Source organism: Lathyrus oleraceus, chromosome 7 (genome assembly GCF_024323335.1).
Source record: "Lathyrus oleraceus cultivar Zhongwan6 chromosome 7, CAAS_Psat_ZW6_1.0, whole genome shotgun sequence".
NCBI lineage: Eukaryota > Viridiplantae > Streptophyta > Magnoliopsida > Fabales > Fabaceae > Lathyrus > Lathyrus oleraceus.
In genome coordinates this window covers 9,384,284-9,401,329 of record NC_066585.1, presented here as the reverse complement: position 1 = coordinate 9,401,329, position 17,046 = coordinate 9,384,284, and the positions used below count along the sequence as shown (strand labels likewise).

Sequence of the window (17,046 nt, the reverse complement as noted above, 5' to 3'; positions counted from 1 at the left end):
CAAAAAATCATAATGGATCATGATGAAAAGGTGGAGTGAAAGGAGGAGTTTAGAGGTACTTTTAGGATGTTGCTTCTGGTTTAGAGGTTAAGTGTGATCAGAAGAAACAATTTAGAAGCTCAATGCAATAGTGGTTGGAAAAGTTGGCCTTTGTCAAAATGGATATGAAGCTTTTGGCAAAACCTTCCAAATATGGCATCAAGACTTGGTCAATGGCTCAATCCCTTATGTAATGCATCAAAGGTTTGTGTAATATTATGATTAAGGTGAGATTTAGAAGCAAGATAGCCTTTAAATCAAGATCTTGTAGCTTTGGCTCAAGGTTACATGATGAATTTGTCATGAAAATGACCCAAAAATTCATATTTGGATAGCCAACTTCAACTCTTCGAAACTCTTAGGTCAAATATGATAATTTCATGATCTTGGACTTTTTGGAAAGCTAAGACCATGCTCTACAACTTTCATGTTGGGAGTTTTCCTTTAATCAATGTGTATCATGCTAAAACGGGATGATCAAGTAAGCCATTTTTTGAAGGCAGATTTGGTTGAAAGTTTTTTCTAAGTGTTTTAAGTTCATGGTACCAACTTCATGGCTTCATAACTTGAAATCCTTGCATTTTTTGGGAATTAATCATTAAGGACAAAGTTAAAGTATAAAGTAAGACCTTTAATATGATAATTGGATCAAAGAAAATGGTGGCCTGGATCACAAGTTATGGCCTTGGAAATATGGGTACTTAAACATGTATTTTTTTCATAACTTCGAAAATTTTACAAAACCAAATCTTGCCATTTTTGCAAGTAACCTCCAATTTCTTGTTTACTCTTGATAAAATGATTCCATCAACCATATTTTAATTATCCTTGAGTTGAGAAGTCCATGGTTGACCAAAAATTTTGAAAGTCAAACTTTGACTTTGCCTCTGTTGACTTTGTATTGGATGAACCCAATTCTTGCAATCTTTAATGAACGGGATATCTTAGGCATATTGGATGATGTGAATGAATCAGTTATAATGTATTTGAAGTATTTGAACCATACTTCAAGCTTTGGGATCATGCCAAAGTTAACCAGTTGACTTTGGGTCAAAACCCTAACTGAGGGTATCAGATGAACTCTGGCCTTGATAAATTTGAGATGGAATAATATTGAAATTGATTCTTATTGATGGAAGACACTTGATTACTTGGGAAGGATGAGGAGTTTGAAATGTTAAAACTCATGCCAAGTCTTGATTGATCAATCTTTGAAAGCTCTTGGTGCAAAACCCTAGCTTTAGACAAACAAAGTAGAAAACCTTTTTGTATTTTCAATAGGTTAGTAGTGTAAAGATGCTAGATGTCATGCAAATGATACAAATGATGGTGGCATCTTAGGGTTGAAAATTAGGGTATGACAGATGCCCCTATTTAAGTTTCTTCAATATGGAGATATGAATATTGGAATTTTCATCTTGACGTGATTGAAGAGATTTAAATACAAACATGCACGGTTTTTGGCCCTAAGAGGCCACCAAATGCTTATGATATGATATGCATGCAGGACTTAGGAATTTTGTGAGGAACAATGTCACAGTGGAGTAATATTAGTTGATAAAACACATAGGGATAAAGGAACACCACTATGGGGACAGACAAAAGGAAATTCCACCGAGGAAAAGATTACAACTTCAGTTTGCAAATTCCAATGGATTCGGGCTCCTTAGGGAATAGATCATTCCAAATGATCATGAATTCAACTGAAGAAATATCTTCGTAATAGGTTTCTCAAAGGTAGAGATGACTGTTGCAACGCGAAAAACAACCGGCGGGAAAAACAAAACAAACAGAGCCGCCACCGTGCGTTATTTATCCCAAAGGAGGGAAAGGAAACGCTCGAAGTAAACCTGGAAAGGAATGGTCTTACGACCAGAGATTGCTAGATACGGGAGTCGGTTACGCAAGGGGAAGGTATTAGCACCCCCTCACGTCCATCGTACTCGACGGGATCCACGCTCGGAAGAATAGAATAAGGTTGCTAAATAACTGCTCAAAAACTGCACAAAACTGGAATAAAACACAGATGAAAGACGGAAGAAGGTGAAAGGTGACTCGGCAGGATGTCGCATCCTGGGCCTATGTAGTTTGTCAGAAACAAACATCAGGGTCGATGTAGTTCAGGGGAATGGGGAACATGCTCGCTAGGACATCGCATCCCGTGCATACGTATCTTCTCTAACCAGAGGAAGAATCAGAGCACCCGTAGCTCGGCTAACGCACGCCGAAACAAAATACTGAAACAGGGACGCTGAGACGTCAAACGAAACACACAACTGGAAACGGAATGCCAATCGCTGGTCTTACATCCAACTCCGAACAAACGAACTCAAATAGGATACGGAATGCCAATCGCTGGTCTTATATCTATCTCCTAACAAATAACAAACAAACGGGAAACCGAATGCCAATAGATGGACTTACATCAGACTCCGAACAAACACACGCAAATAGGATACGAAATGCCAATCGCTGGTCTTACATCCATCTCCTAACACACACAACACAAAAGGGTTGAAAAAGAAAAAGGGCGCCCGGAGAGATCAGCTCAATCTCCTGCCTACGTACCTCATCTGGTATGAGGATCAGGGCGACGTAGTTCCCCTTAACAGGGAAAAACTGAATCCTAACCAGAGACTAGGGAGATAACAACTAAAAGGGAGACTACGACTCGAGCCTAGAAGTTGTCATGCAAACGATCCCTATGTTGAGGTCTCTAATCAGAACCTAACTCGCACAGGGAGCAAGCTAGCATAAACAGCAAGTAAACAAGCACAGGTGAACAGGTATCACACACTATATGCAAACAAGCGGCTCATACAAAGCTGGGCTTTAGTCAAGGGGTCATATCAACCTCGACAAACAAGCTAACACTGGAAGGGGTGTCTGAGGCTCTTAACCACTGACATTAACCGTCAGGGTGAGCAGATGAAAGGTAATGAGGATAAGACCGCATAGCTCTTAACCCGGGCCTGGGTGAGCTTGAATCAATGAAAGTGTGGGGATCCAGAATGAGTGACCCTACTCCACTTGACTGACTCTATATACAAGGATCTTGGGTTAGGTTCAAGAGCCTCAACACGTAGTGCGAGCTTAGTGAACGACTCAAACGATTAGCAGGGGACTGACTGCTAGTCCCTTCTATCTGCCAATTGCCTCTTCACTTAGGAGGACTTGAAGTACATGGCACAAAAGTAAATAAACACAGACATTGCCTCTTAAGGAGGACTTCAACCAAATGCCTGCCAAAAGAAACGATAGGGCTTCCAGACTACATTGAGTTAGAGGATGATTACCTAGGTGGTATGCCAACCACAAGCAAAGCAAAGCTCAAATAATGAGCTAAAAGCGGCTAAGGTACCTGTATGAAAGTCAAACAAATCAGTATTCACATTCAGACAAATCAAACAGACAGTCAACAATGGTTCTATATGTACACAAGTCATGCGCTATGTGCAAGCATTCAAGGAATTCCACCATACTCAATGAACCTACACACAACAAAGGTTAGTGGATAAAGAATTTGCATCTCAATTCATGAGATCAACATAAGCCATTAGGACTAGAAGCTTGAACCTGAAATGCAAAACTCAAAAGGTGAGTACAACCACTAGCACCAAGGCTAGGGTCAAAGACAAAGCAAAAAGTTAAAATAGAAGTTTATTTTCAACATGAAGCACATTTATTCAAGTAGGAGCATGTCCTAAAAAGGATCAAACTCAAATCAAAAAGCAAAGTCATCACATGAGCAAGATATGGCAAAGGCAATTTCAAAGCACACAATTGGACATCAAGAATCAAAATTCCATATTAAAACAGAAATGAATCAAACAATCATCAAAAAATTTATGTGCATACAACATGTCAAACACAAGCCTCATGCCAAAACTTGGAATCAGAAAAGATCAATTGACATGTCAATGAAAATGAACAAGTATGACATCAAATTGTGTGACACACATTGTCACACCCTACATTCATGTGTCTAAAATAGGGATTAAAAATGATAAAAATATACAACCAAGCTTCAAAAATCATGCAACATGTTGGGAATCAGCATACCAAATTTCAAATTAATTGGCCAATGTATGAGCATTTCACAATAGAGTGAATGAAGCATGTCACATTTGCATACATGTCCAAAGAATCAATCACATTTCAAATTCCAGCAATGCACAAAATCCAGAAATTCACATCACAAAATAAAAGACAATCAAATGAGCAAATAGCAAAAAATTGGAGGTGATTTGGATTAATTTTCAATTTATTATGATTTTTTGAAGTTGGATGGGAATATTGAAATGAAAATGAAGAAAGCACAAGAAAATATGGAGGGAAATGATAAATGGTGAAGGTAATTTGAAAAAACGTTGGAGGCTGGAATGAAGTGAGGTCTAGGGCGCTTCCCAAAACGACGCCGTTTTGGCCAAGGCTGGGAATGAAAAATGGAAAATATGAAAGTGCGCTCAGGGAGAATCGAAGCAGGTATGGCGCTGGACAAAACGGCGCCGTTTTGGGACTGAAACCCTAGGCGCACCAGGCGGTGGCTGGCACTGTTCCAGGCGGTGGTTTCCACCGTCTTCTCCATGAAGACGGTGGTGCTACAGTAGCGCGCATAATTTTTTTTGCAGAATTTAATAAAAATTATATCATTGGAAAGGTCTTGATGAGTAGATCACAGATATCATGAAAGCTAAGCCTAGTTCATCATAATTTTCACGAATCGAAGGAAAGAAAGTTGGATCTGCAAACTTTAAATCAACACAACTTCTTCAATATTTCACCAAATTTAAATCCAAACACATCAGAGTTCTCAGCATGATGAGATCTACCTAAACATGGCAATGATTTGAAGAATTAAGAGGTTCGAAATCCTAACCTCTTGAAGAGCAGTCAATGGAAACTGTAGATTCAAGGCCTTGCAAGTGTCCAGATCCAATCCTGAGATGATGACTTGAAGTTTGATGTATGAATTGAAGCTTGGAGATGCTCGGATCTAGCTCAAATGGCAGTTTCCATCTTCATGTTCTTGAGCTTGATGTGCTTGATTCTGGCTCGAATTCTTCAATCAAGAGCTTGATCTGCACTCAATGATAATCAGAGAACACGAATATCCAATAAAATTCAGGTGCTGTGTGGAAAAATTTGAAGTTTCAATTGAGAGCAAAAATGGAGGGAATTTGGATCTAGATCTAGAATGTGTGTGTTATCTGAAATTCTGTTATGATTAAGGCTTTATAGGACATGTTAATCACTCTGAAAAATTAATTAGGCAATGGCTAATTGTAATTAGTGAGAATAAGGTGCATGACCAAAAATGGAGAAGTGAGGTGCATGGCAAAATTTGGACGTGAACAGTAACATGTGGAGGTGCAAACTCACTCAAAATCATTTTATGAACACAATGGCAATGGAATTTAGCTCATGTAATGCACCAATTTTGAATTATGCATTTTCCCTCCAAAATACTCATGCATGGGCAAATGATCTTATGATTAAAATTCATGCAATGCAATGATGGATTTGGAAATCATAGGTCATGAGAAGAAATATGCAAAAAGAGGGACTCATTTTGGAGCTTTGGTTCAAAAGTTATGGCTTGTTGAAGTTCCATGCACCCTTGGCAATCATTTGATCATAACTCTTCAACCATCCATCAGATGCTCATGATCTTGGACTTTTTGGAAATGGGAGAGAAAGATATTCAACTTTCATTTTGGACAAAATTTCATTTGAAGCTTATTTGATGTTGGAAAGTCAAGTTGAAAGTGGTCCAAAAACTTGCTATTTTTGGAAACTTGAAATTATAGGTCACTTTCCATTTTGGGAAACTTTTGATTTAACTTCAAATTCTTTAATGTAGATGTTTGGCATGATGAATAAGCCTCTTTTGGACATGAATGAAGTGTCTCAAACCATTTCTCCACCTCAAAGCCCTCAGTTGACTGCACAGTTGACTTGTATGGGCCTCAGATGACCTGAAAATGCACTGATGACTTTGAGCCTCTAACACTTGGTCAAGTTGCTTCAAAATGAACCTTGGCTCATATAAGCTCTTCAGAACAACCATGTGGCTTTCATCTCAAGGAAAAACTTTCCCTTTTTCACTGATGAATCTCTTGATGCCAATGCCAGTTCTTATTGATATGATGCAATGTAATGTGAAATGTTAATGACCTAAAAAAAATGAAATGAATGCATGAACGGGGGGTGCAAATTTGAGGTGCTACAATGACAATCTGTTCAAATAACGAGTTCTAGCTTTCGCAACAGGTTTCTCAAAGGTAGAGATGACCGCCTGTTCAAATAACGAGTTCTATCTTTCGCAACAGGTTTCTCAAACGTAGAGATGACCTCCTATTCAAATAACGAGTCTGAATAAGCTTACATGATCAAAACATGATTCAGCTTCTTCTTTACTTAAGTATTCCACTTAGAAAAGGAAAAATAAACTTATCTGCGATTCGGGTCATAAGCCAGCGAACGGGCCTTGGTTTCTTCTTTAACCAAGTATTTCTCTTGGAAAGGATCAATGAACAAGTTCCTAAAAAGGTGACCACTTGTTGGGAAAGAGAAGTAACTTCAACAGGTATCTTCGAAGGATGTGGGTCAGTTTAAAAAAAAAAAAGGAATTCTCAAATAAAGAGAAAATCGCAGTAAGGATCTTCAACAGACTTCCACTGTGATTTATTGGGGAAAGTACTATTGGATGTGACTAACAACTCACTGGTGATATAAGTCCTTGTAACAGAATACCTCACCGGGGATATAAAGTCATGTGATAAAAGAAAGGTACTTGTAGTAGTCTTCAACAAACTTCTCTGACGAAATTTTCTTGGGAGATGGCCATTTGTTGGAAATAACGTTTGATATGTTGATAACTTCATTGGGGATAAACAAACTTCTCAAAAAGAGGCTGCCATTTGTTATCCAAAATGGGAGTCAATAAGCTTCTCGGGAAAAGATAGCTACTTATTAGGGATCAGAGATCATGAAACAAGCTTCTCAAATAAAGCGACAGCTACCTGTTGGAAGTCTTCATCAAACTTCTCTGGAGAGAAAACAATCTGATGGAAGAAAACTTCTATATTGATAATTCCTTAGAGGTAGACAAGCTTCTCAAAAGAGATAACCACTTGTGTTCACACCGGGCAAAAGGATATGTCTTCACTAGTGGTAATGAAAAATGCTTCTCCTGGGGAGACAGTGCAAAATAAATGCACTCTCGGTCTAGGTTTAACAACCTAGAGAGATGCACCATTAATTTCCAAATATTTGGCTCACTCCAAGAACAACTTGAGAGAGAAAAATAGTAAGACTCTACCAATGGGGAATGAAGCTCAATTGGGATTTTATCCTATCCAAAGATGGAAAAGGACAACTAAAACAACCATCTTCCACGAGGAATGGACTCAGTGGGGAGTTAGAAAGGATATAAACTCTCTGCTTAAGGTTGACGACTCCTATAAGGAAGGAAACATAACACCCAAGGATGATAATATTCAAAGAAATTGAGGTAAACGTCATCAAGGAATGCAAAAAATGGATGTGAATTTGGTTATTCATGATATATATGCATGTATGTATATATGCATGTATGCACGTTATGTTTATGCTGACAAAAACAGACAAAACAGACACGTGGGGGACATAATATGTTTCATAGCTCAACATTTGGCTAGTCTCATTAAGGTGGAAAACATTATTGGGGATGAGTTAAAGGTCATCAAAGGATAAAAGTCTCGTCGCGAGGTCCAATTCTTTCTGGGGAGAGGAAGATGCTTCATTTGGGGATGAAATATGAACCTTTGATGGAGCAAAGATCTTGTTGCAGGGTTCCAATTTCTCTAGAGAAGAATACTTCACTTAGAAAATAAAATAAAACATGTAGACTCTACCAAAGACGGGTCTAGATTGGTCAGGAAAACCTTCAAAATGATTCTTCCGAGGACATCATCAAAATTTGCATCTTCCACCGGGGATAATGAAGATCGTTGAAAAAGCTTGACTGTTTATTTTAAAACTTGATAGAAAATACAGGCTTAGCACTTTGTTGGGGAACATTGAGTTCCAATATCCAACACTTCACAACTTACTCGCCGCTTGGGGATTTAACTATGGACATTCTTTTTTTTTTTGCATTCACAAATCAAAACAAAATCTTATTTTGAAAAAAAAAATTCAAATATTCGTTTCAAGAATTTTTATCAAAGTAAAAATGATATTTTTGCGGAGTAGAAATAAAATAAGGATTGCTAATAAATGGATAAGTCTCGAATTTTATTGATACAATGGTGATTCGCAAATGGCGTGATACTTAGTACTACATATTTGGTGTGATGCTTTGTCATTCCTCGGCTGATTTTAAACAATTCCACAATTTTTATGCCTATTTATTTATTTTAAACGGCACTTAGTAATAGACAATGTGAATTATGAGGAAGAAACTTACCACCCATGTCTCCCTTTGAAAGCTGATTAGGATCATAGTTGGCCATTTAAAGTCTCCCTTTGAAAGCTGATTAGGATCACAGTTGGCCATTTAAAGTTCTTTGCTCATTGTGATGAAATTTTGACCCATTTTATCTAGTTGAAAAACCATCTTATCTTGTTTCAACATCTTGTGTTGGTTATTATAGTGCCGCCTTAGGGGAAAGGTTGATTCCAATGGCGTCTGTGCTGCATTTTTGGAGGAGCGGTTAAACATGGGTCTGAACTTCATTCTTTCTGCCGAGGTCAGAGCGCTTTCCTTTGTTCATATACGTTTTATCAGATTATTCATCATTCTTTGACATGATTTTCATATTTACTTATTGCAGCTTGATCACAAGAAAAAAGACTACAAATTTGGATTTGGTTTGACTGTTGGAGAATAAAATAGCGTGACTAGAGCTGTATTTCCTTTTTCATTAGCCAGCCTAGCCTAGCAAGTTTTCTTGCTTCATTTTACTTGTTGGAGATTTTTCTTTTTGGGAAAAAGAAAACACAGGAGGAATATATCATTTGTGTCGGCAAACATCATTTAATCTACAAGTTGGCCTAAAAATACTTCAAATTTGTTGCCATGTTTTCCCTGGAGGGAGATGTAGAGTGATAATAGATGACCATGCATATTATAAGATTCATTTCAACATAATGCTCGTGTTTGCTAATATCTTTCGATTTCTCAAGAGCGACGACTTAAAAAAGTCCTTGCATAATTTGGTGATTATGTTTACCATTTGGATGTTTTCACAGATTCATACTAATCAAACTTAATAAAGCGATTTGGATGTTTTTGCAGATTCATACAAGAGTTTTATTATGTAGAAATAATCAAGTTAATAAAGCGATTAATACTGATATCTAGTATTCATAAGAAGGCTCTAGATACCACTCAAATAAGCTGATTAAGCACATGCTCTTGTTGAAATTCGGATCCATAATATATTGAATGGAAAATGTTGTGGACTCTATATACATACATATATATAAATAAAAGAGCACTAAGATCCATCTTCATTTTGAGTTTTTAAATGAGATTTATTTACTTTTTTATATTATATTACACCTTTTTATTTTCTAAACAACTTTTCTATATCTTTTGAATATTCATAAAACTCAACAAAAACTCAAATGAATTCCATCAAATCCTATAATATATTCCATATTTATATTATATAAAAAATATAATTGAAACAATTTAATTCAAATATATTAAAAAATTATACTTTTAATATATATATATATATATATATATATATATATATATATATATATATATATATATATATATATATATATATATATATATATATATATATATATATATATATATATATATATATATATATATATATATATATATATATATATATATATATATATATATATATATATATATATATATATATATATATATATATATATTAAAAGAACTTAAAATAAATTACTAGTACAAAATACAAAAAATATTATATTAAAAATATTTTTCAATAATTGTTATTCTTCTACCCATAATGTTTTCATATATGTTTTATCAAGTTGATTGATTTAGTAAATGCCAATTGTTTTTCTTTATACCGAATATTGAATTATAGAGGTAATTCTAAAAGAAAAACAACTTGTTTCGTTTTGTCTGGTTGACAAGATATCGAACGTATACTTTTTTTTATATTTTTATTTATTTTAATATGTTTTTTGTTTTCAATTTTAATTAAGATTCGATATATTTATATATGTTTTTATGAAATCTATAACATTAATTTTGTTTTTTAATTCACATGTTCAATTATAAACAATTTAATGAATGGAATGACTAGTGTTTACATCCTCTAATACAAGTGTAAATGTTTAAACGGAAAGTAGTTAGCATTTATATTCTCGTCGATAAATTAATATTTATCTATTATATTTATTTTACACTATCAATAAATCAAAATTGTCCAGTAAATATGTGTTAATGTAATATTTACATATAATAAATAAAAATGGTTCATAACATGACTTTCAAGGTACTTATATTAAAAGTAAAATATTACGAATATATAATTTAATAAATATAATATTAATTAATTTTATATATTATTATATTCATTCTCAAACACTAGAACACTTTTTTTTACCATAATATAAATTCTTTTACATTAATATTAAATATAAAATATTACATTAATATACTCAAATCTTTGCCCTACAAATGGGGCAGGTAAGAGCCATTTTTAATAAATATTGGGGCAGACAATTTTTATGAAATGCATGCCCGCATGGTAAAGTATGAATTATTTCTCCATCTTCAAACTCGTACACACATATCATACACTGATTTTCAGTGTGTTGGAGCGGGATGGATGAGTCAAACGTTGACTCATTGATTCTCTCTTGGATGATCCGAACAAGATATCGGCGTCTATAAAATCTCCAAACACGAGTAATAATAATAAGAAAAATAAAAAATATTATTAAAGTAGCAATTCCTATCAAGATGGCGTAGAAAGGATAATTTTGTGTTCCTGAAAAAGTAAAAGAATTTAACTTAAATATAAAAGACAATTCTATTGAATTGTAGAAACATAAATAAAAAATTACAATTATAACGAAAATACCTGCCATGCTAAAATTGACGGAAAGAAATCTGCAAAAATCAATAATTTGGCATTAAATATATATATCAACATATTATAAATATTAAGGGTGACAAATATTTGATACATGTGTGGTGGACGAAATTAAGTATGTATAACCAGACAATCTTAAACCTTACATTGGTATCTTCAAAGAATATGTTGGAGTGAGGTCGGCGAAATTAATGAAAAATATGAAAGTGTAATGTTTCACAACCAACTATAACAAATTAGATGTGAAAATAGCTTGGGAGATAGTATGTAGAAAATATAATGATATTATGCTTACAAAGTTGTAAGTTGCATGATGATGAATGGTGTAATGGACTAGTTTTATAGCAAATTGGCTTACCGTATTTCACTAAATTTCTTTATAGGATTATTTGTTTTAAAAATTTAATTATGCTATTATGAGACATTTTTATCACATGAATTATTTGTCCATTATTTTCAATCTTTTTACTCAAATGCAAAACAAGTTACTTTCATAAAAATAAATAGATTTTGAGAATACATGCTAATAGCTAGCAAGGAACCACTGCAACTTATTAATTGGACAAAATGCATAACAATTATTTGTGAGAAGCATATTCGTAGAGGACCACTTACCTACCAAAATATGAAAGCATGCTTAATAAACTCACTACCTCTAAAATAGATAGAAAGTTTGGTATCATATGGTATTAGGTATCATAAGCTACATTGCTACTAGATACAAAGTTGGATTTTCTTTTGTTTCTATTCATTTTCCATCTTAAAATTTGAGAATAAAATTCAATCGTTGCAATGAGTAAGCAAACACTTCATATACATTTATTATGCATTTTGACGAAAATAATCAATAAATAGAACACTTACACTATTTTGGTTATTATTAATCCTATTTTACTATTTTTGTTCACATGATTTTCTAACAAAAATAATTCAATAGCTAAAATGACTATTTAAAATAAATTTATAACGAAAATAGTTAATAAAGAGATATATTTGTAACAACTAATATATTAATAAACACAATATTCCATCTTTCAAAACATGTCTTACATTATTAGATAAGATTTGATTATTGTGATTTATAATTTTTATTATAAAATTATTAATAACTACAAATATTTAAAAATTAATATGTAGTCACTTAATATTCACTATTTGGAGACAGTTGGAATTATATAACTCAACCAGAAATTACATCCCCTATAAAAGTCCCCAATAATCAAAGTAACCTAGAAATACTACTATATTCATTAAATACATTTATAATTCTAAATAATCTAAAATGACTTTTTCACTGAATACCAAATAAATGAACTATGGCATAATCATCACTGAATACCAAATAAATGAACTATAGCATAATCATCACTGCTTAATGTAATTCTAAATAAAATCTAAAATGACTTTTTCAGTGACCTTGTTTCCATCTTGATTAGTTACATTAAAAAATGAAAGGAAAAAAAACATTAAAACTGAAATACATGTTTCCCGTGTCACCACAAAATTTTCAACAAAAAATAATACATATTTTACACCAAAAGTAAAACAAAAATCAATCATAATGGAAAAAAAGGAAAAGAAACTACCAAGTCATCAACCTTCACTCCAACTCCAAATGCCACTATAATAATAATCAAATATTCGAAATTGATGTTCTTTAGCCTTTACAAAGCGAGTTTTATAAAGAAATATCCAACATAATATATCTATATCTATACATCACTTATATGCAATGTATTGCCATATGCATTACCAACATTGAATTGAGTGTCAACTGACATTTTCTAAAACTACCAATAAATTAGCATTTCATGTAAAAATTAATTAAGTTTAAATTTTTCTAAGTGGTAAACATTACATAAATCCATTGAGTGAATGAGACGCAACTATGTGTTTTTAGAATCAAGAGTCGGTAAGTGTAATAGCTTCATAGAATACCTTTGTGTTTACCTATAAAGATACTAAGCATATATCGATATGTTGTTCCAACAACCATTCTCATACTTCTCAAGCTACAACCTATCATCAAAATGGAATCAATTAAAATTAGATTCATATTTTTGAATACAAAAGGAGTAAAAAAAAGCAAGCAAATTGGATGTCTCATAATAGATCAATTTAGAAGAAGAACAAAACTTTAAGAATAGGAGTCATCAAACAAATTAATGCTTTATTAGCTCCTTTATCCCCTCAACTTCACCTATTGATGCTTGAATGTTCCACCAATGCAGTACCATACTATCTTAAATCCATATGTATATTAGTATATACTTGATTATCATCGCAAAATCCCAAAAACGGATCAACCTGATTATATTAAGTACACATTAGTTAAGATGTTTTCTTTGGAGAAAGCATATAACATGGCTTCCAGACCAACATTGAGTAATAATAAAGATTAATCACTCACTTTAGATTTTGCTAATAAAATGTGCCCGTCATTCAATATATTTTCCAGGAAAATATCAAATCCCAGCGGATAATAGAAACATAGACCTCATTATTTTAGGTTCTAAAACATTATATTTTTAAAGATTAAAATAATCAGAATGATGATTAAAACAATCAAAATAATCAGGGTGAATGTGCAAAGAAAAACTACATGTGCAAAACAATTGGTGTCAATATGAATGAATGAGCTATAACTTCTATATTTGAAGGCAAGTTAGTAGGAAGGTTGACATGAATCCAAAAGGCAGAAATGAAACTATGAACACGAAATGTGCATCACACTTTGTTTCAGAAAATCCCCATTGAAGGTAAAGATGGAAACCGTGAAAACATCAAAGATGACTACGAGAAAAAAAAAGTGAGACAAGGGATTACCTTACAAAAAATGAGAAGAATTCAGCTGAGACCTTCCATCGAAGACGTCTGTAATACGTATACAAAATCAAAAACGAAAAATAATTAGGCGGAAACCTTTCATCAGAAACATGGTGAGCAAAACCAGGCATTCTACTATGATTTCTACAACTAACACTATAGCCACGAATAAGTTTCTCACTAACTGATTCACTCCCTTGTTCATTAACAACCCTCCTAAGCTTTTGTCAAGACTCGGCAATCGGCTTATTAACAACATCACCAGAAACACATTCTTTCTCTCCCAACTTATCTTCCTTTCTCCTCTGTATTAATCCCAATTTATTCCACAACTTGCCCCATTTGTGAAACTTGTTCGGCCCCTTTTGATCAACTCCAATTTCAACATCATAGGCTTCCTTAGAAGAAAGACGTTGTAGTACAATTAGAATGAACAATACCATTGTTCTTAGGATTCAGATTAGCACCCCTCAAATCTTCCTCAATGATCAAGACTTTTGCACCAAAGAATAACTCGGTTGTGGCCGGTGAAACCTTGGCATTAGATATCACTCTCTATTCATCAACATCTCCAATCACCATTGATTTCCTACGAGAATTTGACCTATCAAAACTTCTCCTTCTCCGAACTGAATAATAATGCTTTGTCTGATCTGAATCACCAGGATAATGCTCTCCACCACCACCACCACCACTTTCCAAATTCACCACCTCTTCTTCTCCTTCTTCTTCTTCCTCAACCAAAACCTTATCACAATGAATAGAAACCATAGGGGAAAACCTCGGACACGCTTTCCCAATCAAATAACCATCCCAAGAAGCCCGAGATGCATCGAATGAAAACCTCGAATCATCCACAGATAACCTAGGATCGGTATCACATGATCTTCTTCCCAATGATAAACCATACTCTCCAACTTCCAATTGCGTCTCTCTAAAATTCTTGTCCTACGCTTCTCAACCTCCCTGTTCGTCAAACCAACACCATTGCCGATGACAGAACCATCGCAAGCACTACCGCTTCTCTTCAACTTCTGTTTCCACAAGCATTCAAACAATGAACATAGAAAATAATGCGTATTCATTTATCATGTAAAGAGATGAAAAATATAGAGAATACTTACACTGAATCCAAATGAGGATCAAACAACTGCTGGAGGAAGATGGAAGAAAAAATAGTTAAAAGGTGACTTGATAATGCTATGACTTAACCGCAAGGAAAATTGCTTCCTTCTCTCTCTAAATTTTGCTACTTTCTAAAGCTGAAGTTCAATTTTCTCAGTTTGAGAATCCAAACCCTGTGACCTACCCAATATCCTCCCTCAACAACATATAATTCACACTCATGCTTGAGTTTTCTCCATTTCTACAATCATTACTTCAAAAGCAGATCATTCATTTGAAGTTTTCGTGATAGGTTCCATCTCCATTTCACTAACATTGTGCCTCTCATTTTCATGATCAGTATCTTCAATGTTTTTCGGGAAAAGGACTGCCCGTCTGCAGAAAGTTCGGGTTCTGGTTCAAAGGCAGAAGATATCGGAACTATAGGCTTTAGTGTTTCACTTACAGGTGGCTTATACTTTACAATCATTCCATCAGAAGGAATTGGTTCGTCATCTCGGCTACTGTGGTCCCACATATTCCCTTGTTCTGCAAAACGCCAGTTATTTTCCTTAGGGTGAAGCAGCTGAGCCAGGAATCCGGGGCATTGTATGACCATGACCAAGAACGATATCATTTGTTGTTGATGCTTCTCCATTCCATCCAGACGATCACTCAATAGAAGCAACTTACTCAGAGGATTCAAGGTGCTTCTTAGTTTAACCAACTCCTGTGTCAGGGTTTTTCTATCCGATTTGAGATTCTCCCCTTGTTTCCACAGGCTAGAATTAATCGCTTCTAGTGAGGGTTCATCAGAATTAATCAAGAAATTATAATTATCCAAAATTAATAGAAAACATAAACATAATTCTGCAATTAAAGTAGAAGAATCAAGAATATCATGACCTAAAAAACGGGAAGAGTAAAATATATATATATATATATATATATATATATATATATATATATATATATATATATATATATATATATATATATATATATATATATATATATATATATATATATATATATATATATATATATATATATATATATATATATATATATATATATATATATATATATATATATATTACTCTTCCCGTTTTTTACTAGAAGCATTTGGACTTGAGCAATTACCGGGAACATTTAACGAATACCGGATTTCACATCATTTAACAATGATGTTGCCTACACAAAAGAGCCAATTAGAATCTCCAAAATGAAAATGAACATACATTAGGGATATGAAATGATTTCAGAATAGAGAAACGAAACACATACCAAGCGATTCGTTTCAGGAAGCGAAAGCCAATGGTTATAAAGTGTCTGGACGAAGGTGAAATTAGACTTGAGTCCCATAGTAGACACCTCTGGGAGGTGCAACAATTCAAAATCCAATGAAGCCACATCGCTAACAATCTCCATTCTCATCAAAAACCAAATGTATCGATCAAATCGGGGATTAGGTTTTCAATGCGTTTGTAGAGAAACCGCGTGCAGATTATATTCTATATTGGAAAGGAATAAATGCGATTGTTTGTTATTACAGCTGGGGAATCAGTGGAACCCTAGATCTTATTAAATCAACAAATTTAAGATCAATTCTGAATTTAGACCGCTAAAAAAATGAAACAACGTTGATGATGATGAAAGATTGGGATGGAGAAAGAAATGGGAATGGATGAGTTTATGGGAATTTTTTGCAGAGATCCACACGATTTTGGAGGGAGAAAAACAAATAATAGTGGATTTTCACCGGAAAAATACTGATATTTTTTTACTTTACTTATGTACAGTATATTTTTATTTTGACCAAACTTGTGTATTTTAATGAAAAAATGCTAAACTTGTTTTTGGTCAAGTATGAAATTATTACATTAACATGTGTATTTATTTATTTTGACCAAACTTGTGTATTTTAATGAAAAATGATTTTTTTTAAAGTCTAAAAGTATTATTTTAAAATGTGTATATT

The 17,046-nt window shown here is 33.7% G+C and overlaps 1 long non-coding RNA gene and 2 pseudogenes across 1 annotated transcript; 1 reads left to right on the top strand and 2 right to left on the bottom strand.

Moving 5' to 3' along the window:
• The first annotated feature begins 8,634 nt into the window (after positions 1-8,634).
• On the top strand, positions 8,635-9,175 carry LOC127107248 (uncharacterized). Its single transcript, XR_007795657.1, has 2 exons — positions 8,635-8,774; positions 8,859-9,175. It is a non-coding gene; the product is annotated as an uncharacterized LOC127107248 (long non-coding RNA).
• Positions 9,176-13,373: 4,198 nt separating this feature from the next.
• On the bottom strand, positions 13,374-15,046 carry LOC127101710 (protein OCTOPUS-like; annotated as a pseudogene).
• Positions 15,047-15,304: 258 nt separating this feature from the next.
• Positions 15,305-16,496, bottom strand: LOC127101709 (heat shock factor protein HSF8-like; annotated as a pseudogene).
• Positions 16,497-17,046: the final 550 nt, after the last annotated feature.